The sequence below is a fragment of the Carassius gibelio genome, chromosome B19 (genome assembly GCF_023724105.1).
Source record: "Carassius gibelio isolate Cgi1373 ecotype wild population from Czech Republic chromosome B19, carGib1.2-hapl.c, whole genome shotgun sequence".
NCBI classification, from domain to species: Eukaryota; Metazoa; Chordata; class Actinopteri; order Cypriniformes; family Cyprinidae; genus Carassius; species Carassius gibelio.
In genome coordinates, this window is record NC_068414.1 from 14,527,168 (window position 1) to 14,541,887 (window position 14,720).

A 14,720-nucleotide genomic window follows, 5' to 3' on the forward strand; every position below is an offset into this window, starting at 1 on the left:
AATAATTACGAAGAAATGGCAAGTAACACTGAATTAAACAAAATTGTGAATTATAATTAGTTTGTTTCTTTATCAGAACAGATTTCACTCACCAATAAATCATCTGCAGTGAATGGGTGCCATCAGAATGAGAGTCCAAACAGCTGATAAAATGTCAGCAAGTTTGTTGCTTCTGGTCAAAATACTAATCCTAACCAAAATATATATTTTTTAAACTGGACTGTTCTCTCTTTTAAAGAGTGCTTGATCTGTGCACATTTCTCTCCTGATTCAGACAAGTTTACTTTTGTAAAAAGCAATATTATGGAGCAATGACTTATATTTTAGCTGAAAACAATGGTTTAAGGTAAAAAAAAAAAAAAAAAGAATTGTTTCTTACAAACACACAGTTTTATGCTATTACTTAATGGACTGCATTCTTGTGGATTATTGTGATGTTTTTATCAGCTCTCATTCTGACGGCACCCATTCACTGCAGAGGATCCATTGGTCAGCAAGTGATGGAATGCTACATTTCTCCAAATCTGTTCTGTTGAAGAAACATACTCATCTACATCTTGGATGGCCTGAGGGTGAGTCCATTTTCAGGTCCATTTCATTTATGAGTGAGCTTTTTAATAATGCCTGGTCACCATCCACTTTCATGGTATGGAAAGACCTGCTTAATTGTAGCTCAACTATATGTATTTGTTTGGTTTTCCCATCATACAGGAAGCCATACAAGTTTGGAACAACGTGAGTCTGAAAATGGGTCATTTTTGAGTGAACTATCATTTTAGGTCTTATATGGCCAACAAACAATCTCATGTACAGGTGTAATTCAATGCTCTTAATTTGTACTAATTGTGTGCGTGAACACGATGCATTGAAATGTAAAAAGTATCTGAGATTGTTTGTTGTGCTGGTATAGCTCATGATGAGACATGACGACAATAAAATGTTTAAGTGTTTGGCCCTGCTAAAGGTCACCCTGATGAAATTCATTCACTGTCTATTTTTCCATTATGATTCATCTCTCTGCACTGATTACAGCTTTTACATTTTTGATGCGGCAAACCTTCACAGCTATTTCTATCCTTTCTTTTTATTCTACTCCTAAATCTGCAACATCAGTTCCAAACGGCTGAGCAATGATCATTCATTTCCCCCTCTTCAGCTTTGCCCTGCTTAGTGAAGAGAATTAATATAGTAGGTGGGCAAAACATGAATTATTAAAAGTCAATTATTTAAGAGAGTTTCTGGATGGAGCTGCAGCTCAAATGTGACCTCCACTCACAGCACTTCATCTATTATATACAGAATCTTATACTTTATAATGCTTTCTCAGGGTTGTAAACCCTATATGTAGATAAAGATGATTTTGCATTATGAAATTACTGTCTACTTTGCTTTTTCCTCAACAATATAGGCATTTTAAATAATACATGTGCTTTCCTTGGTTAACATCTGAGCTGAGAATAAAGAAGGATTTTTTTTAGAGCCAATAGCCTTGGAACATGAGTTGCTACTGCTGATGGCAGGTTTCATTTGACTGAATAGTAACTTTAGACATGAGTATAATATAAAAAAAATCAATAAGAGAAATGCTGTACATACTTTCTAAGTTGACTTTGACACAATTTACAAGTGCAATCACATATAAGATCTCCAAGTGAAAAGACATGACTAAAAGACACCATACTGTAACTGAGAAATTTATTATATACTGAAATATATTGTAATATTTCCCTTGTTAAAAGATGTGCACTTGATTGTATTGCATTTATAGTGTTATATATGTTATATTATATTTTTTACAATTATTATAAATTATGAAATAAAAGGACACTTATGTGACTTTAAGACTGTAAGTTGATAATTGCGAATGCAAATGGAGAAAAACTAACTTGTACGTTTTAGAATTGTATGGAAATATAGGATAGAGCATATCCACAGTCTCACAGAAAATATTTAAAAAAAAATACAAGGTTTTTATGTAGCACAGTGGCTAGATTAAAAATAATCAGACGTCACCCTAACTAAATATATCCTTACAGTTTAGTAGTGATGACTTGAATTTCTTCACTGATAAAATAGATAGCATCTGAAATACAATAACAAATGTAGATTCTACAGCATCTAACACTTCAGTTTCATCCATCGCACCCAAAGATAAACTGCAGTGCTTTACAACTATAGGACAGGAAGAGCTAAATAAACTTATCACTGTATCTAAACCAACAACATGTTTATTAGATCCTGTACCCACTAAATTACTGAAAGAGTTGTTACCTGTAGCCGAAGAACCACTTCTCAATATTATTAACCCGTTGTTATATTTAGGTCACGTCCCAAAACCATTCAAGCTGGCGGTTATTAAAAGGGTCATGTAACGCGATTAAAATTTTTCATTTCTCTTTGGAGTGTTATAAGATCTTGGTACATGAACATCTGTAAAGTTGCAAAGACTAAAGTCTCAAATCCCTAGAGAAATACTTTATAAAAGTTAAGAGTTAACCACATCCTCCTACAATGTCCTGTTCAAACATGCCCACATGTCTACGTCACGATGTGGGAAGATTTGCATAACGGCATTCAACAAATGTTCAAGGAAAGAAAGAAGGCGTAACTTTGATTCTTGCTGTAGTATTGTTGCTGCCGCCATGTTGTGGAGATGCTGTGTGTTTTTGCTGTGAAAGCGAAACGTCTCTATTACGTATGCTATCTCTCGTTCCCCGAAGGAGGGAACAGAGATGCCACGCTGGTGACCGAAGCAAAATGGGATATCGCTTCGATAGACCAATCTACTTTGAGTCTAAACTACAGTAAATGAGCCAATGCACATTGGCATGCAACTATTGGATCCAGCTATAAGAAGGCAGCAGGTGCAATGCATACCAGGTTTTCTCTGAGGAGCTGAGCCGGAGATCGCAGATCAGAACAAGTAGTTCCACTCACCATTGTCAAAGCACTACCTCACTGGGTGAGATTGGATAACACTGAGAAAACGTACCTGTTCCGCTTGAAACAGGGACACTGCGGAAGCCCCATCCTTCCTGAAGGAGGTCTTTGGAGCAAATACACATATAGCATCTGTTTAGGTGTATATGGAGAAATTTGAGGTGATTAAAACTCTCTTGGAAAGGCAGAAGTGTGCCGGTGAAACACAGGCTCTAAGGCTGTACCGTGGACTGTACACATACGAGTACCGTTTAGGGCTCAATATGGAACCCATCCTTCCATGGTTCACATGGATTCATCATGAAGGCCTGACGCCGGATGTTCCGCCGCGTCCAGCTGCCTAGGGTGATGGAGGATCTCAACAGGGTCTACAGTATGGACACTTTGGAGCAGTTTAAGCAAGCCGACACTAACCGGGGCCTCTCAGTGCCAATACCCATTTGAGGTGAGAATACAGGAGGATACCGGCTCTACACGAAGGTTATAGAACCTAGCGAACGTGTTAGGGATCGCCCAGCCCGCAGCTCTACAAATATCTTTCAGTGAGGCGCCTCGAGCCAGCTCCTAGGAGAATGCAACACTTCTAGTTGAGTGAGCTTGCAACCTGAATGGGCAGGGCACACCCTGTGCCTGATAAGCCAGGGTTATGCCATCCACAATCCAGTGGGCCATCCTCTGCTTAGAGATGGCACTCCCCTTCTGCCGGCCTCCTGGTCTACGTAGCATCTCAGTGGACTGGACAGAGCAAAGCCAGGGCTGGGTCTGCCTCCTCCAGGGGCAGAACTTGCAAAGCCTTGGGCACGTAGCCAGGCCGGGGCCTCAGGATTACCTGGTAGTCAGCTGGCCCAAACTCTAGGCACGAATTGTAAACTGATAATGCATGCAGGCCCCCTACCCTCTTGATGGAGGCCAGTGCAAGCAGGAGCAGAGTTTTCAATGAAATAAACTTTAGCTCAACTGAATGCCAAGGCACGAATGGGCCCTGCTGTAGTGATTTAAGCACTAAAGTCAGGTCCCAAGAGAGTATAGAGGGGGGCCGGGAACGATTTAACCTCCTGTCCCCTCTAAGGAACCTGACGATGAGGTCACTTCAAGGTGTAAGCGTGTCTCATAGACGGTGCTCTTGCTGAAGTGTCGGTGTTCACTACTCTTTCCAAAGTGATGGTGTTCATTACTTCCTGAACACTCTCGAACCGCCCGCTGCTGCCATCTGGCGAAGGAGGAGGATGAGTGAGGTCTCCAGAGAGGGAGAAAACTGCTCTCTCATCGAGATTTCCAAATTCCCCACCTGGCCCTCCTCCAGGGGAGGGAGAGTTGCCTTCACCATCCCCCAGAAAGCACTACGGTACCACTTGGAGGCTGCTGCGGATGCTGCACCTGCAATAACATGTAATAACATGGCATGTAAGGCAGAAGCAGCTTCCCCAAGCCACATAGGCACTGCTGGTTAGACCCGACGACTGCCTTAAGGCCCGGGAAGGCTTTACTGGGTCTCCACGCCAGGTGGAGGCCCGGGAAAGCATAGCTGCAATCTCTGGATCCTGATCTCAGTGGCGATCATCTGACAGCTGACTGCTAAAACGAGCCCCAGATTGCGGCAGCGGCAATGGGACTCTGCCCCCCTGAAGGTACCAGAGCCTGGTTCGCAGCTCCAAGATGGTCATCTTCCCGCAGTGAGGACATGACTCATCCACGAAAGACACCTCAGCGTGCCTGATGCCCAGACACGTGAGGCAGTGATCGTGATTATCACCCATTGCCAGGTAACGACCACACCCAGAAACGCACGGGTGAAATTGCATCCTTATAAGGATGATCCATCGTCTTTATAAAGATGCACCCATGAAGCTCTTTTAGAGAAATTTGCTTTTAGTGCTGAGGCACACAGAGGAATTGGCCACTTGCAACACGACATGGGGTAGTGCAGCCTGAAGTGCGCAACCCACTCGACACAGGAACGACCGCCACTGAAGAGCTGTCTCGCCAACACACTAAGGCCGGCAACACACTGGATGCGTGGCACAAGCGTCTCAGCTGCGTGGCATGTCTGTTTTTAATTCGGCTCCCATGTTAACAGGTTAAAGTTTGAAGACTGCCTGCATGAGACACGCGTCTCAGGCGTGGCATGAGCCGCGCGGAAAACGCATGCATGCTTGAAATAGAACCGACGCCTATTCTTCACGCGACACGCACGCGTGTTGGAAGCGTTTCCAGGCAAAATATAATAGGAAAATATGTTTATATGTCATTTTGTACACAAATCCATATTAATTCATGACATTTTGATATTTGAAAGTCTATAGGTTGACATAAATTCAGATATAAATGTAATTTAAAAAATAAATAAATAATTATCGATTTTCAAATATTGTACCTGTCAAACATAGTCTATTTTACCGTCAATACTGTTGATGGTGTCCTTTATCAGTAGGCGTAGGTGTAGGTATGTAAAAAAAAAAAGTTTATATCGTTGTCATGAAGACAAGAGCCTGGTCTGTCGGTACAATCCCACAGTATAACCTCTATCCATCGACGGTTAATCAGCATACTTCCTCCACCCCATCTCCTCACTTCAAGTTCACTTTATAATTAGAAGGGGAAGGGGGGTTACTCTGGGTTCGGGCCATTCCCGAGCTCAGAGCCCTTCCCCGGACAGCACACCAAATACGCATACCATACCTCGGCTAATTATACTGTATGTAAGTGTGAACTCATGAATAATGCTCGGCTCCTCAGCGAAAACTTGGTATGCTCTGCACCTGCTGCCGCCTTATACTCACGCTGTGATCAGCAGCAGCTGGATGCAATAATTGCATGCCAATGAGCATTGGCTCATTTACACTCGTAGTAGATTGGTCTATCGAAGCGATATCCCATTTTGCATCGGTCACCGACGTGGCATAGAGAGTGACCGACTGAAAGGGAACTACTTTGTTTGGCCTTCCAAAAGAGCACACAACTAGAAATCAGTGGTTAAGCTGTATTTACATCACTGTTCCAGAATAGTATAATTCAAATATTCAGATGTGTGCAGCGCATTTTATGAAGGACGAGGACTGTTTCCTGAGAGAGTAAATAGACAGTATAAGTCATTATAATCAGTAATCATGTCCCCACTGAATGCAGCAAATACCTCTTTTTTTTTACCTAGGTTTTGTCTCGTCACGTGGGGGACAAAGTATCACATTATGGTAAGTGGCGTAACATTTCTGTCACAGAATTTTCATTTTTTTGGTGAATTATCCCTTTAAGGTACAGTATATTAATGTATATTATTTGCATAATACGTTCTCATGGGGCCTGAAAGACATCCCTGCATTACTCCTGTGCCAAAAAAAAGAGGATCCCTGCAGCACATAGTTGCTGCCCTAAGGCACTGGGAGAGGGATGTTATTGGTTGCGCCACGACCAGGTGCTAATTATAATTGCTGAAACCATCAGCACTGGAATCTCTCTCAGCAAGTACCAGCAGCCAGTACAGCATGCAATTACATTTATTAAGGTGGGAGAGAAACCACAAGGGAGCAGAGATTCAGCGTTGGGGACTTCTAGCAACAGCTCGAGACTGGCACTTAAAAAGGTTGATCTGGGAAGACAGCGCAGATTTTCAGAAACCATTGCCACGACCACTCTTAGGCCTGATATGGCCCTTTTTCCGGACTCATCAAGGCAGGTGGTTCTACTGGAATTGACTGTGTCCTGGGAAGACTGGTTTGGAAGAGGCATTTGAACAGAAGAGGGCCAAGTATGAGGAGTTGGCAGGTGAATTCCTCACCCTTATTGAGGTTGGCAGCCGTTGTGCAGGGCGCTTAAGCTCTTGGGAATCAGGGGACAGGCACAAGAATAAAGCCATCAGGAACATCATGGATGCCACGGAATAAGCATCAAGATGGCTGTGGATCAATCAGTGGACTAAAGGATGTTTAATGTTGAAAGATCCGAAACACCTGATGACCCCAGGTGTCACTGATGATGTGTTTGTCAAATTACATTTGTGATCACATACATGATCTTTTTATAGGTATAATGCGTTTTATATAGTATATACTGTATATAGAAAAATAAATATTAAGTAATGTTACACAACAGTAATAATGAATCACTAATCTGTCCTCCTGAGAATGCAAACCATCCAGTTGTTTGCTTTCACGGAGGGCTGTGAGTCTAATCACAGCTGTTTGACAGACAGGGGCCGTGTGCGTCTCTCTGGAGCTGCATTCCTCACAGGTCACTGAGGAGGCTGATCACACCGACACACTCAGGATCAATCACAGCCCTTCTAATAAGGAGTTTAATGCAAGCAGGCAGTGTGAAGAATAGAGTCACCTACTGGATTGACACGCCGATGAGCGACCGTGACATCCCATCTGCCACACCACACTGACAGATCAATATATTCCTCATCGCTGCCCTGCAGAGAACGCAAATCCACACAGAGTCTACTGTAAACCTTCACTGGACACACATGGTTAAATCAAGATGTATTTGCTGTGTGAAATGAAACTTGCTTCATCATTCTGACCCCTGTTTTGGTCTTTTTGGAATATTTATCCTTTAAAAAATGTATTTGTCTCACCACAGAAGTGTCTGAATGAACTGGTGAAGGGTAAAGTTGATTAAACATGAGGAGAAATCAAACTGGAAATCATTTGACTACCTAAAAATTTCTGAAGCTAGTGCAAAAAATGATCAAATACACTAGCAGCAGCATCAAAATTGGACTTGCAAAGCCGTTTATTTTTAATTAAATTAAATTATGACTAAATTGTCTGTATAAGAGAAAGTTATTTGCAGCCGTAGCTTCCGCACAGATGTGGGACTAAAACCCACCTGATCCTCTTCTAACTCCATTTTCGGACCGTTTTGGGACTACAGCAATCCTTGAATAATACTGTATCTCTGCATTTTAAATGAAATTTTGATCGGTCTGTAATGAGAGGCTATTTTCAAGTATGAAAACAATGCATTAATGTATGAGCATGCACAAGATTGATGAAGATTCATTTGCATATTCTAATCAATTTGTTATAGACTATGTAAAATATGCCGATAGCAGCTGTCATCTACACCTGCCTGCCTCCCATAATGCAATGCGACTGATTTACGCAGATCCCAAACACAGCCTGCTCATTTGCATGTGCAAGATAACAAATTTGTGCAAAGATAACAAAGTGCACGTCATATGCATATTGCAAGAAATGTTCTTAAAAAAAAAATAGCACATAATCACACTTGCCTGTATATCAATTGTAATGTGACTTTTGTTAGCTATTCTGCTCGCTTTAATTTGCATTCAAACTGGCCTGTATTTTGTGTGTTTATAGAGTCATGTCCAAAAAACTAAGGAGAAGAAAAACATAGCGCACTGTAATGGTTAGGTGAATACTTTCTTAGTGACAGGAACAATCATAAACAATTTCCCAGTTTTTTAGCTCCCAGCCTGTTACTGACACATTAGTGAACCGTAACCCTGCTCCATGGGAGGTAACATTTACAAGTCATCAGAATATTGAGCTACTTGTTTGAGATGTTATCCCAAAAGAAATCATAAAACAAACACAATCCTGATCCAAGGCAAATAGCACTGACCCTTCACTTCTCAATTCAAAAACCATAAAAGTACCTCTGTGAATCTGATAGATTTTTCCAAAGGTCGTAACATTAGAAAATCCCCTTTCCTGTCTACCAAATGACACAATGCTTGACAATGGAAAGAGGCAAAGTGAGCTTGGGACGGACGAAGCATGGCTCCTGGTAACGTGCTGGCATGCACAATATGATTAAAGATTTGCTGCTAACATTAAGGTTGTGGGTTCAGTCCTTACAAAGGTTGATTCGGGCAGTGATGGTTCACTGGATCAATATTGTTTGAGAGAGACATCCCAGATTGTCCTATGCTGACTAAATCTTCAATTAGTGTACTACAAGTTGTTTTGGATACAAACTGCCGGCTAAACATCTAGCAGCACCACTCCTCTTCTGTAAGCATTCATTACTGTACTTAACAATCAATTAGGCTCTGCTGTTACTTTACACTTTATATCCAGGGAGACCTATAACCTCCCCGGGCACCTAGCAAAAGTTCACAATTTCAGATTAGAGTTTGATAAATGTTGTGACATTAAATGGGCCGAGAGCTTTATAGCTGTAACACCTCCTATTCCTATTGATTTTTCCTGCTCTAGCAGGTGATAAAAAGAGCACTGGGCCGATTTCCCAATGTGTTGGGATTTTTATATCCAAGAAAACAGACATTTGGGGATAATTTGTACATAAACATATATTTCAAATATAGGTGCATGCACCAATGGCAGGGCTAAGCCTTTTAGATACTGCAAAAACAACAACAACAACAACAACAACAACAAAAAGACAAAGAACAAAATGTACGAAAAATGCACTTTCATGACCAGCGTAGATGTGATTTGATTGGATAGCCTGTTCTGGATTCTCCTGTATGGTTCAGAATTTCAGGTGACAAAAAATAAAATAAATACAAACAAACAAATAAAAATTGCAAGATAAAAGTGAAACGTGATGATGTCAGAATTGGCATAAGCCAACAATGGAATGAAACCAAATACATTTTAGACTATGATTTCAAAATTTAGTAACATTTTTAAAAAAGCTTATATATTTGAAATACTAGGTGGCACTGTGTTTAACGCACGTCCTGATTTTGCCAAGTCCGATGTGTTCCTAGGTCAACATATTTTGTTGACCCTGGAACAACATTTTACTCCAAAAATATATTCTTAACCATATCCCTACACCTAAACCTAACCTTAACCATGAGTAATCCCTAAAATCAGAGGAAATGATAGATGAATGACACTGATGTACAAGCACCAAACATTGATTTTAAGCATAAACTTCACAAAATCTATAAACTGGTTCTTCAAATCTGATTGGTTAATCACAATGTTGTTCCAGGGTCAACAACGATGTTGTACCAGGAACATGTCTCACTTGGTAAAATCAGGTTAGGCGTGTTTAACCTTCTCATGTACCTTTGGGACATGCTGTCGATGATCCCTACCAAATTCTGTGCCGATATGTCAAATCGTTTAACCCTCAAGCATCTTTATTATAGCAGCCCTTGATTTGTCCTTTGTGGACAAATTTGGGCACAAAGGTCTCAGGTTTGATCCCATAAAAAAAAAGTAATGTCACTATCCTTGATAAAATATATAAATTTATGAAATTTTTGTGTTATATGAATTGACTTACCTTTAAAGTACCATTTAATGTAAAATATGGATTTGGAATAAAAATATCAATAGCCACTATATGACTGTAGTGCTGGACTATAGTCAGGGGCGTCGGACTGGGGGTAAAACCAGTACTGATTGTGTACTAAAGTGTACAAAAAATTCACAAAAACAAAGTCTTTAAGTACACGTAAATGCCCCTTTGTTGAATTAATATTATATAATCTGCAAGTAGTTCCTTAATAGTATAATATAAATGTTAAATACACCTGGAAATTGGCATTTTAAAAGTACATGTAAATACATCATTTTTTTTCTAATTTGGAACTTGACATTCAGGTTGTTCTTGTCTTTCACTGTTCGCAAAATTAATTGCAATACATCCTGGGTTGCTGGAGTTTGATCAGATAATTAAATGTTCCATTTTTTTAGTGACCTCCTGTGAACATCCTGTAGTTGTCAAATGGATTTACAAGGTAGAAACAGGGTTCAGAAGATTTTCTGAAATGTTCAATATCTTATTTTCAGCAGGTGTATTAGGGTGAAGTGCCCCTGGTGGGCTGAGACCAGACACATGGTTATTAAAGAGCGGCACAGGCGGAGAGAGAGTGGGTGGCCTGGGTCACATCAGCCATAGAACTGCACTTCAGCAACACCATTACAGCAGCACACCGAATTCAAAACAGCAGAAAAACTCGCCATTGATCCACTACATGGGGAATTTTCACCCTGAGCTGTCTAGCATGACATAGTGCTACAGCATAACAGCAAACTTACAAACACTGCACAAGCTCTGAATACTGATGAGATCTAAATCCTGAGAATAAAACATTTACAGATCAAACATTTTGAGTTTTGTACTAATTCAAATTAAAACACATTCAAATGTATATGTAAAATAATAATTTGTGTTAAAAATGCTTATGAAAATCTCACCCAAAAAGAACAAACAAACTGTATCCTGAATAATTACTGTAAGTGTAAGAATTACTGCCCAAAAGATGCCAAATAACTGTAAAATTACTGCCAAAAAGATTTATGCTAAATAATAAGTGGGTAATTTGTTTCCTATTTACTTTATACATTTTTTTTCATATTTACATTTACATCATTATTGTGTGTTTAGTTGAAACTAAACTTTTGTTTAAATTAGATTTATGCTTATAACAAAATAAAATACCTGGCAGAGTAAAAACTCTTTAACTTTAACAAGAATACATTGTGCATTTTTTCTTTGCACATTTATCTTGTTTTATGGATGTTTTATATTTTATTGCTACAATTACAGACACTTTAGCATCACATTTACAGACGTTTATGAAATATTAGGAAACAAAACACAGACATACTAATTAAAGGTAAATAAATAAACTTAACAAAAAGTAAATGGAAATATGTATTTGATGTTTAGTGTAAGCCAGTTAAACTCAACCAAAACAAATTAAAATTTTAATAAGATAGATAGATAGATGGATACAATACACCTTATGTAAAACATGCTTAAGTAAGAAACAAAAGAATTAGAGCATGTATAACTTGACGTCCTGTTGAAAGAGTATTATCACACAAAAACGCTCCTGTTTTCACAGCAGCAAGAACAGCAGCAACGGACAGCGACACGTCATTCTCCGAGAGGAACAGCCCATTTCATCTTGAATCTTAAAGACATATTCATTCCATCCCACTAATTCTCTTGTATTTTCACTCGGTTCTTCAGGAGTTGACAGTGAGCTGAGTCACATGGTCATAAGGATGTCTGTTCAATTGTGTGAGTAATCTGTGTGTGTGTGTGTTTGCTCGCAGGGAAACCTATTCATTATTGCTCTGAAAAGCCCTGCTGGATTCAACAGCTCAGACGGGGAACTAGAAGGGGGTAAATTAAAAGAAATGTTCCAAAAAAGACAGCCACTGCAATTTTCCAGTCAAGTTTCCAGCTGGTAGTCGCGGGAACAACATATGTGACGATACAAAGAGATGCCCACAGTGGAACGTGTCAGATACTGTCTCAGGACACAGCACAATGCAATGGAAACATTGAGCTCATTCAAGAGATTATTTAAAAAGCAATCCAAAATTTTCAACTGTTTCAACTTAAACATTTTAAGTCTCAGGTGTCCATGCAGTTCTGCAGGTCTCTGTGCCCCTGGAGTCAAAGGGAAGGCAGGGTCAGAAACACACTGGTGACGTGATTTGAATAGAAAGTTTTTCTCAACAGGAAGTCAGGAGTTGTGATATGATATGCTTCAATGGTATGAAATGTATTTAGTAGATCATTTGTTTTTATTTGATCGTCTTCAGTTTTTTGATCATCAGTCGTGTGATGGCTTGTCAATCTAATTTATTTCTCTTAGGGAGAATGTCTTTTAAATTGCAATTCAAATCCTAATATGGGATTTGAAATGGAATTGCAATTAAATCATATAAATCTAGTTTAACGTCATTTCTCAGTACAAATTAACAGTAAGTGATCACACACAATGCAACTATATTTCCAGAAACATCAGTGTTTGTAGTGCCATATGTATTTATATATTTTATTTAAAATTATTTTTTATTTCATGGACTATGACTGTGCATTCATTATTGCATGTCAGTAATCATTTTTATTAGATTAATAATTTTCAGTGTTATAGAAATATACTAAAATGCAAATGCATCTCAATAAGCATCTAACTGATTTACTGAAAATAAAGAGAGGTTTGATGGGTAATGCAAAATACTTCTAAAATAACCACATACAATCACAAGCCAGAAATACATCAGTTTAATCCACAAAGCTGAGTTATGCAAGCATGTTAAGAAACAGATTCTGTCATTTAATCATGTCATTCATAAAAAAAAAAGTTTAATTTAAAATGGATTAGAAGAAATAAAGCAAAAACTTAAATTACATAACAAAAGATCTGAAAAAATTCATAAATAAATAACTAGCATAAATTGCTCAATTGAAATAAACTAATGCAGTACAGTGCTTAGTCAGAGAACGCACAGAATACGCTTCGTGACGACGTGTCAGAGCCATAACTCTCCTCTCTGACAGTGCATTAAACGTTCATATCACTCATTTCTCAGCAGGAAAGCAAGAATAAACCACTTAATCGCACAGGAAGCATTTCACATTTTGTCATTTTACGCTCCGTGTGCACATTTATCTGCCGAACAGAATATGGAAATCTCACGCTCTGCTTCCATGCTGGGTAACTCAGCGAGTGGAGCAATTACAGTATGTTTTTGAGTCCATATATTGCCTTAAATGAAGCAATAACCTGCTAATTCTGATGGAGTGGTGGGTGTTTTAGGATATAACCACCACAGCACGTCATCTTCTCTGAGAGTTGTCTTTGAGCATTACTATGAGCAACAACAACTGACTTAACATGTCTGCCTGTTGAAAGACTGGAATTGTTTCAGTGTGCACTCTTAAAAATAAAGGTTCTTTACTGGCATTGACATGGGTCAATGAACATACATAGAAACATTTAAATGCACGTTTAAGCCTTCCGTAGAGTGGAAAAGTGGTCTTCAAATTATTTTAGTGTTATTTTACACTAAGAAAAAATGGTTCTTTTAACTGTTCACTGAACGGTTCTTCTGTGGCACAAACATGATTCTTCCCCCTTCTTCCTTTTAAAATCTTTTGTTTTTAAGAGTGTAACCTGAAAGGCTTGTTTGGTGGCAAAAACTAAACCCTAAAGTGAGATCTACAAAGGTCATGGCTACACATACAGTATGTAGTATGGCTTATGTAGCATTATGACATAAATGCATGCATAATTCAGTCCTTATGGTGTTTTCAACCTGATTTAGTAGGAACTGTAATGTTCATGACTGTATGAATGTAACAGCTTCTTCGAGGCTATATTGCAGCACACGTCCTGTGGAGAATGGGTACAGAATACAACCTTTGCCATAACTGTTAATGCCAACAAGTCCATAAAGGGTTCATCTAAACTAGCACATTTCATGTTGTTGTGCATCTAAAAAGTTTAATGTTTTTTTTTTCTTTTTTCATATCAACAGCCTATCCTTTATCTAAGGGTTTGTCTAAGGATACTCACTTAATGAAGTTTTATTATATACCACCATTACAATTATATAACGTTTGAATGATTTGGGCTTAATGTACTTCTAATTATAATGTATCTAAATAAGTTTAGTTGTCTTTAATTATTTTAAAGCGGTTAGCCTAAACTTTTTCTTAATATCTGAGCAAAAGCCAAACAGTGCTGTAATTATCCCTGCCCTACTCATTTAAAAACCAATTTTAATTTAATAAAGCCACTGAGGGCATTTCTTTCTAATTTCTTTTTTTTTTAATATATATATATATAATTCTGCAAAACCACATTATAAAACAATAAATAGGTCCAATTTAAGTTTTTCTTTCTGATACATTCCTTTATAAATAGCTAGAATGAGCACTTAAAGGAAGATCTATCTGTTCCCTCCCACCTTGCTCTTTTAGCAATTACTGTTTTTAAAAATGGAAAGTCCCTGGAAAATAGGTGCTTTAAACTGAAAGTTGAGTTCTGAGAATTCTGAAGAGGGACTATTATAGTTCACTGAGTA